This window comes from Cornus florida, unplaced genomic scaffold (genome assembly GCF_030987335.1).
Source record: "Cornus florida cultivar Cherokee Brave unplaced genomic scaffold, ASM3098733v1 CherokeeBrave_3.0.0_Hap2_Chr04, whole genome shotgun sequence".
Classification (NCBI taxonomy): Eukaryota; Viridiplantae; Streptophyta; class Magnoliopsida; order Cornales; family Cornaceae; genus Cornus; species Cornus florida.
In genome coordinates, this window is record NW_026775574.1 from 25,981,991 (window position 1) to 25,991,067 (window position 9,077).

Genomic DNA, 9,077 nt, shown 5'->3' on the forward strand with positions numbered 1-9,077 from the left:
CATATGAGAAAGGCTTCCATATACGACACATCCGAACGTCCACCAGATTTTGGAAGAATGGTATGGATGATAACATGATAGATGAGACGGGCTTGGACGGTTAACTAACTTGCAAAAATTTTGTCAGTGTTTTCAGTTGGGAATTGACTTATTTGTTGGACTGCTTGGAGAGGATCAAATTCTTCTCCATGATATCAATTGTAAGAGGTAAAGTAAGTGATATCACCGTGAGGAAGTTTGAGAATACGTCGCAAACTAGACTCAGTAAGGTGAATGTTAGTGCCTACCACAAAGGAATTGTAAGCGGTGTTCCCTAGTTCTTTCTCGAGATGGGTGTAAAATAGTCTAACAAGTTTGGGATAGAAAGAGACTTTGAGCGATACAAAGTCACCTAAGCATATAGCATCAAACAGTGAGAAGGTATGTTGAATCAATTCATCATTTTCATGATCATCGAAAAATTTTCCTTTTTCAACTACCTTATGGAGAAATCTTGTTTCATAGACTTCCTTGAACTCAGGTTCACGGAAGAGACGCATATTGGGAGCAGGATAGGGATCCGATTGCTCAGGGTTTGGGGGGTTAGACCCTCCGGCATCTAAGTCATGGGAAATCTTGGTGCATTTTTCTAGTTGCCTATCAGTTCTAGAGGGATTCTTTCGGGAAACCATGAGTTCGTTTTTGAGATTGGAGATTTGGTGAGATAAATGGCAAGATGATAATGAGTGTAATAGATCTAACTTAGTATGATGCAACAAGGATTAAGGAACTCAAAGAACTCAAAAGAACTAACGTCAAAGAGATTTACTCGAGAAGGGAGATGTAAGACTTACCTTGAAAACGAGGAGAAGAGATGTGCCATCAGGGTTCGCGATCGCCTTTAGATGGTGAGAGAGAGAGAGATAAGTGTTTTGTGAGAAAAGAACGGTTCGCGGGTCATTTAAATCTGATTTGATCCTGTTCGTACCTGGGCCCCTAGAGAATCGATCGACCGAATGTTTACATCGATCGACCGAAATGGCTTTTTGAAGAAAAAGTGATTTCCTTAAATTGGTCGACCGAAATAGATGAGGATTCAGTTTCGGTCTGCCAAAATTTAAATCGATCGACCAAAACATAGTTTTGGTCTGCCAAACTAGGAATAGAACCACATCTTTTATTTCTTTGGATACATTAGTGGTCATGAATCTCTCTTTTTATAGCCATTCCGATTTCTCGATGAAGTGTGCAAAACCTATCTTCTTGAAGTGGCTTCGTGAGAATGTCAGCCAATTGATTCTCGGTGTTGATAAACATTAATTCAATATCTCCTTTAGAAACATGATCCCTTAGGAAATGATACCTGATTTCAATATGCTTTGTTTTGAATAGGGTTCTTTGATATGCATATGGCGCTGGTATTGTCACATTTAACAGGGATTTTGTCGAAGAATAAACCAAAGTCTTCAAGTTGTTGTTTGATATATAAGATTTGTGCACAACAACTTCCAGCAGTAACATATTCAGCTTCAGCAGTGGAGAGAGCTACTGAGTTTTGTTTCTTGCAAGACCAAGATACAAGAGATTGACCAATAAAGTGACATGCGCCGCTTGTACTTTTTCTGTCAACTTTACAACCAGCAAAATCAGCATCCGTGAATCTTACAAGTTCAAATGATGTGTGCCTAGGGTACCATAATCCTAAGTTGATAGTGCCATTTAAATACTTAAAAATTTGCTTGACAGCATTTAAGTGAGATTCTTTGGGACAAGATTGAAATCTAGCACATAAACATACGCTAAACATAATGTCCAGCCTACTAGCCGTTAAATATAGAAGACTTCCAATCATCCCCCTATATTTCTTAATGTCAACATCCTTGCCCTTCCCATCCTTATCAAGCTTTAAGGAAGGACTCATGGGAGTTTTAGCATGTTTGGCGTCGTCTGAGTCAAATTTCTTTAGCAAATCTTTTGTATACTTTGATTAGGAAATAAAAATTCCATCAAGAGTTTGTTTGATTTGCAAGCCTAAGAAGAAGTTGAGTTCGCCCATCATGCTCATTTCAAACTCGTTTTGCATGGAGGTAGCAAACTCTTTACTTAGAGAGTCATTTGTTGATCCAAAAATAATGTCATCAACGTAAATTTGAATGATCAACAAATCACCATCAATGGTTTTGGTAGACAGTGTATTATCAATTTTTCCTCTACTAAAACCATTTGAAAGGAGAAACCCACTAAGTCTTTCGTACCAAGCTCTAGGAGCTTGTTTCAAACCATATAAAGCTTTGGTCAATTTATAAACATGGTTTGGATTGTCATAGATTTCAAAGCCCGGTGGTTGTTCTACAAATACTTCTTCATCTATAAAACCATTTAAGTAGGCGCTCTTTACATCCATTTGAAATTTTTGTGAGATGCAAATGCAAGTAACATTCTTATAGCCTCAAGTCTAGCAACGGGAGTAAAAGTCTCTTCATAATCTATACCTTCTTCTTGGTTATATCCTTTTGCAACAAATCTAGCCTTGTTCCTAACAATAGTTCCCGACTCATCCTTTTTGTTTCTAAAAACCCATTTTGTGCCAATAATTGTTTTATTTTGAGGCCTAGGGACAAGATGCCAAACCTTGTTTCTTTTGAATTGAATGAGTTCTTCTTGTATTGCCAAGAGCTAAGATTCATCATTTTCAGCCTCATGTATATTTTTAGGTTCAAATTGAGAAACAAATGCCATAAAATTGCATATATTTCTTAATTGTGACAGTGTACTAACACCTTTGGATGGATCACCAATAACTTGGTCAATGGGATGATTATGAACTAACTTCCATTCATTTGGAGTAGTTTTATTTTGAGAGGTATCATCACTTGAGTTAGAACTTTGATAGATATCAATAAGAAACTCATTTATGTTGAGATCATTGATACTCTTCTTAAGCTCTATAGGGCACCTATTTTTTAAGTTCATTAGTACCCTTTTCAAGTTCAACTTCTTCATCATTGTCCATCACACTCTTTGTGGGAGAGGTTGGGGATTCATCAAACACAACATGTATGGATTCAACCACAACTAAGGTCCTCTTGTTATAAACTCTATATGCTTTACTTCTAGAGGAATATCCAAGAAAAATGCCTTCATCGGATTTAGCATCAAACTTTCCTAGATTATCCTTGTCATTAAGGACAAAGCATTTGCACCCAAAAACTTTGAAATAGCCTATATTAGGTTTTCTTTTGTTCCATAACTTATAGGGTGTTTTATTGAGAATCTTTCTAATAATAACTCTATTTATAACATAGCATGAAGTATTTACGGCTTTGGCCTATAGAGGTCTAGGTGAATTATGCTCATTTAGCATGGTTCTAGCCATTTCTTGAAAAGATCTATTTTTCCTTTCAACAACACCGTTTTGTTGGGGAGTCCTATGTGCCGAAAGATTGTGATTGTAGCCATTTTCATCGCAAAATCTTTCAACGTCTTGATTGTCAAACTCTCTACCCCTATCACTTCTAATGGTTTTAATTTTACATTCCTTTTCGTTTTCGACTCTTTTGCAAAATTTTGAAAGAATTGAATGAGCCTCATTTTTACGTACAAGGAAGAATACCCAAGTGAATCTAGAGTAGTCATCTACGATTACAAAGGCATATAGTTTACCACCAAGATTAGCAATTTTCTCCAGACCAAAAAGATCCATGTGAATCAATTCAAGTGGTTTTGAAGTGGTTATATCCTTTTTCCCTTTGAAGGATGACTTAATTTGCTTACCAATTTGGCAAGCACTACACGGTTTGTCTTTTAAAAAATTTGTCTTGGGGAGACCTTTGACAAGTTCATTTTTAGACAATCTTGAGATTAAATCCATGCTAGCATGACCTAACCTCCTATGCCACAACCAACTATGTTCATTAGATGACATGAAACACTTCACATCTTGTTCTTGAAGTTCACCTAAGAGCAAAGTGTATACATTACCATGTTTAGGAGCACAAAATATTTGAGATTCATTTCTTTTAACAATGCATTTATCTGATTTAAAAATTACATCAAATCCATTATCACAAAGTTGACTAACACTAAATAGATTATGCTTTAAACCTTCAACAAGTAAGACATGTTCAATTGATAAATAAGGAGAAATACCTATGATCCCAATGCCAATTACCTTGCCTTTAGAGTTGTCTCCAAATGTTACGCTTCCTCCTTTGTATGCTTCTAGAGAGGACAATTTTGTGCTGTCACCCGTCATGTGTCTTGAATATCCACTATCTAGAAACCATTTGTCCTTGGAAGATGTGGAGATTTTGAAACCATCCTATAAAAGAGATTTCAAGTATTTTCACTTGGTACCCAAATTTTGTTGGGTCCATGGGAGTTAGCTAAGAGCACATATGTTCCTTTAAGAACCCACTTCTTTATGAACCCACTTCTTTATGAACTTAGGCTTTCTCTTTGAGCATTCTTGAATAAGATGACCCATCATTTTATAATAATTGCATCTAGAATTTTTGTTCTTACTTTTAACAAAGTAGTTAGCCAAAGGCTTTCTCTTTTTCAATAGACATGCTTTCTGTCAAAAGGGTCATATCCTAATCCATTTTTATAAAAGACACTTCTTTGAGCACCTAGCATGAGTTCTAGATTTTTGGTACCTTGAGTAAACTTTGCTAGACCATCAATTTGGTCTTCAAAGATTAACTTCAAGGAAGCATTTTCATAGATGAGTTCAGGTGATCCCGTTTCTTTAAGCAAAGTGTATTCCTTTTTCAAGCCCTCATTTTCATTTAGAAGAATTTGAAATTTGCTTTCAATGATAAGTTTTTCTCTTCTTTGAGAGGCACATTTTTTAACCATTTTTCCTAGTTTATCATGCAATTCTTTAAAACCATCAAGTAATCCATTATATGCATCAACTAAATCATCATAGGACATTTCACATTCAGAGGAAAAGTCATAATTAGAGTTTACCTCATCCCTATTTGCCATGAGACAAAGTATTGCCTTTTCATTATCGCTTTCGGAGCCATTTGAGTCATCATCTTCCCAAGTGGCTTACATTGCTCTTCTCTTTTTCTTTTCTTCTTTGTAAACATGACAATCAGCTTTGAAGTGTCCCGGCTTTCCACAATGAAAACAGGTAGAGGTGTCTCATTTGCTCTGTTCATTAGATGATTCACCCTTTTTGAACCTTCCCTTGTTGAATTTCTTCCTATAAAGAAATCTTTTGAAGGATTGAGTGATGAGAGCCAAGTCATAATCTTCACTTTCATTGCCGGCAACTTCCTTTTCTATTTGAGAGACTTTGAGAGCAATTTCTTGCTTTCGATGATGATCTCATTCTCTCTCTTTTAAAGTGATCTCCCATGTGAGAAGAGAGCCGAGAAGTTCATCTAACTCAGGTGTGTTGAGATTGTGAGCTTCCTTAATTGTCGTTGCTTTTGCATCCCATTTTTCGGGTAAGCTTCTTAGAATTTTCCTTGCAAGATCAAAGTTAGTTATAGTTCTGCCAAGATGTTTTAACCCATTAATAATTTCAGTAAATCTCACAAACATTGCACTAATAGACTCATTTTCATTCATACGAAACAATTCATATTAATGCATAAGAATGTCAATTTTAGATTCCTTGACTTGTGAAGTTCCTTCATAAGTAACCTGAAGTTTATCCCAAATTTCTTTAGCTATGGTGCAAGTAGAGACTCTATTATATTCACTCGGACTTATAGCACAATTTAGATTAACTTTGGCTTTAGCATTTAAAGAGATAAGTTTATAATCCTCGGTGTCCCATTCAGCTTCAGTTTTAGGGATTCTTCTTGTGTCAACAATTTTCATTGGAACAAAAGGTCCATTAACTATAACTAGCCAAATTTGATAGTCTACGGATTGAAGAAAGTCTATCATTCTGTTTTTCTAATAACCGTAGTTTGTTCCATCAAAACAAGGAAGTCTAGTATTAGATTGGCCTTCTTGATGAAGATGACCATTTAAGTTTGCCATGATCGTTCTCTAATACACTTAAGCTTTTTCAATAGAGTTCTAGCTCTGATACCAATTGTTGCCCAAGTATAGGCTCTAGAGGGGGGGTGAATAGAGTCTAAGCAAACTAAGGTCAATTTTGAATTTTAACTCACTAACTATAACAAGACTCAACTTCCTTGATAAATATTGAAGAAGGCAAACTGAATTTTAAACTTCAAAAGACACTATTTATCAAACAAGATATGCAGCAATAAAAGTAAGAAATAGAGATAGAAATTGCAAACATATACTCAGCGATTTTTAGCGAGGTTCGGAAACTCCTACTCCTCGGCTCAAGACCCCTCTTGAGACTTCCCAATTCATTATGGCTTCTCCTTGCGGGTGGAGAGCAAACCTTTTGCAAGAAGCTCTTCCTTGCTTCTAGGTGCTAAGAGAAACACCTTCTCTTAGTCTTTCTTGGGTCACACCAGCCCTTATAAGTTTTGAACAAGATTGAAGAAGTACAATATGATCTCTCTTAGATCTGAAGTACAAGATACAGGTCACTCTTAGTCTTTCTAAAGTGTGTGTGAATAAATTGAAGCTCAACTCTCTTTTAGGATATGAGATATGTGTATATAATGGTGAAAGGCTTTTTGATTACTAGAAAATCTTTCTCAATAAATGCCACCAGCTTTTATGAAGGCTACCAGTCATTATATAGACTTTCAGAATTGTCTGATATGAATTCTAGCTGTTGGACACACACTTCAAGGAATAAAGCCCGTTTGAAATTTGAATTCTTGCAGGTTTGATAGACCGAAATAAATTACTCTTGAGGATCGGTCGACCGATTTAGTCAAAGGATGGCCATCAGCCTTGGTTCGGTAGACCGATGAAAGAGTCCTCTTTGGTTCGGTCGACCGATTTGATTTGAGGTTGATTACTAACCATGTTTCGGTAGACCGATGAAAACTTCCATCTATTTCGGTCGACCGAAATTCCTTTCTCAAAAACTCTAAAACCTTCTGTGAGAATTGGCTCTGCTGACTCATTCACCTCTTTAGATTCGGTCGCCTGAAACTTAAGTGAGACTTTCAATATTCTAGGTTCGGTCGACCGATTTAATAAGGTCCTGAGGTTCGGTAGACTAAAATAGCTTAGGGGTTTTGATCCAAGGTCTCCATTTATATCGGTCGACTGATTTAATGTGCCCTTCCAATTCGGTCGACGGAATTGGTTTATGTTTCAGGAAACTTGCTATGATGATGTGTTCCGAATTGGTTTATGTTTCAGGAAACTTGTTATGATGATGTGTTAAACTTGGTCCTTTGGTCCTTAGGGATTATGAATGAGTTGATTATGCATGATTTGAGAAATATGAGCTTCAAAGTGTTCATACAAACTTTAACAAAGAAATCTAAGTAGCTCACCATCCTAGCTATCCCATTGATGACATCTAGATAACTTCTTTTAATCTTGAGTCTTCTTTGTCATGTCTTGACAATGCTTTCTCCTTTGAGCTTTAATGTGTACTGACTTGTGTTGATGAGTGTTTTTAATCTGTAAATTTACTCAAGGTAGATATTAGTACACAAAGAACATCATTAATAAATTATGATCATCAAAAGCCTTAAATTCAAGGTCAACAGCTCTTATTTGGCTGAATTAGCTTATTTTGGGGATAAGCACCTAAAAAGGGCAATAACACGAAATTAGTCTAAAACGGGAAAGTAAGATAGATAAAGGTCATAGAATACCTAAGCTTAAGGGGTTTAAATGTGCACTTTTCAACGCTCATCACAAGGTAACCCAAAAAAAATAGGTGAAGCTCTTCTCACAACCTAATTCATGGAGAATAATCATTTGCCCGCACTTTTGTCCATGGATTCAAATTCAGCCACGCATGAAGAAATGGAGAGAGAGTTGAATTGAGTCATCAATCTATCCCGATCACAAAAATAAGGTGAGAGTGGTTTTGTATTAAAAGAAAAGGTCATAGATGGGTTTAAAAAATGGCCGTTAGATTTAATCTAACGGTTAGGTGGGTGCCCATTCATCTATATGCAACCAATGGTATGGGATGTGTTTATCCTCCTACTATGATTGTGGAGCCCCTTCAGTTATAACCCCTTGATCCAAATTTTTTTTTTTTTTTAGGCTTGCTAACCCATGGTGGATTGGGCCTTCTCTAACCCGGAGGTATGAGTTCTAGTCCTCATTGAGGCTAGGGCATTCATTCAGGTCCTCTATAACCTGTGAGGATCAAGTGGTCACCAATTTGTGTTACGCTTGGTGACAAGCCCACGCTACTGAGTTCGGCTATCATGAGAAACAAAGAAATCTATTATTAAGATGTATGTAATAATATATTTTATTAACGTGGGATTTTGTTAAGTGTTCAAATTTTTAAGAATTAGAAAGTATTAATGTTTCTATCAAGTTATTCAGCCCTGATTGCCCAATTCATGGTAATATTGAATCAGCACTCCAAGTTTACACTAAGTAAACTAGAATCATCAAAGATCGATCCATTCTACTCCAAGTTAATTGACTCCTAATGCCACAAACACATAAATTTACCTTGAATATGCAGAAGATTGTTTCAATCAAAAAAAATAAAAAAAAATAAAATTGTATATCTATATCAATACTAAAACAGAACACTGTGAATACTAATCTAATGGATGAAAACTGATCCCACTTCATTTTTTTTTTTTTTTTTTTCATATTGATAAGGCAGTCGCAATTCGCTTCCTGAAGAATAATACATTATGCACAAGAACAGTTGGAGTCATTCCCTCAACAACCGGAGAGGATACAAAGGAATAGTAACAGTTTAGTTACAGAGAAACTTGCACAATCATTTTATGTTATGGGCTTGGAATTGGGCGAAGCTCTGACGTGGAGGAAGCGGAGCAATTAAAAAACAACAGTGACTCTGCGATTGGGGCAGGCCGTCTTCTCCATTGCTTCTCTTCTCTTCTCTTCATGTGTTTGGATGTTGAGTTCTTCAGTTTCACGGCTTTCTGTAATTTCCGATTCCACTGCCTTAATCACTCCTCAATTGGGTTTAATGGTATTTGTTTTTATTAATCTTCAATACCCATTTCATAATTTCTGTTTTTCAC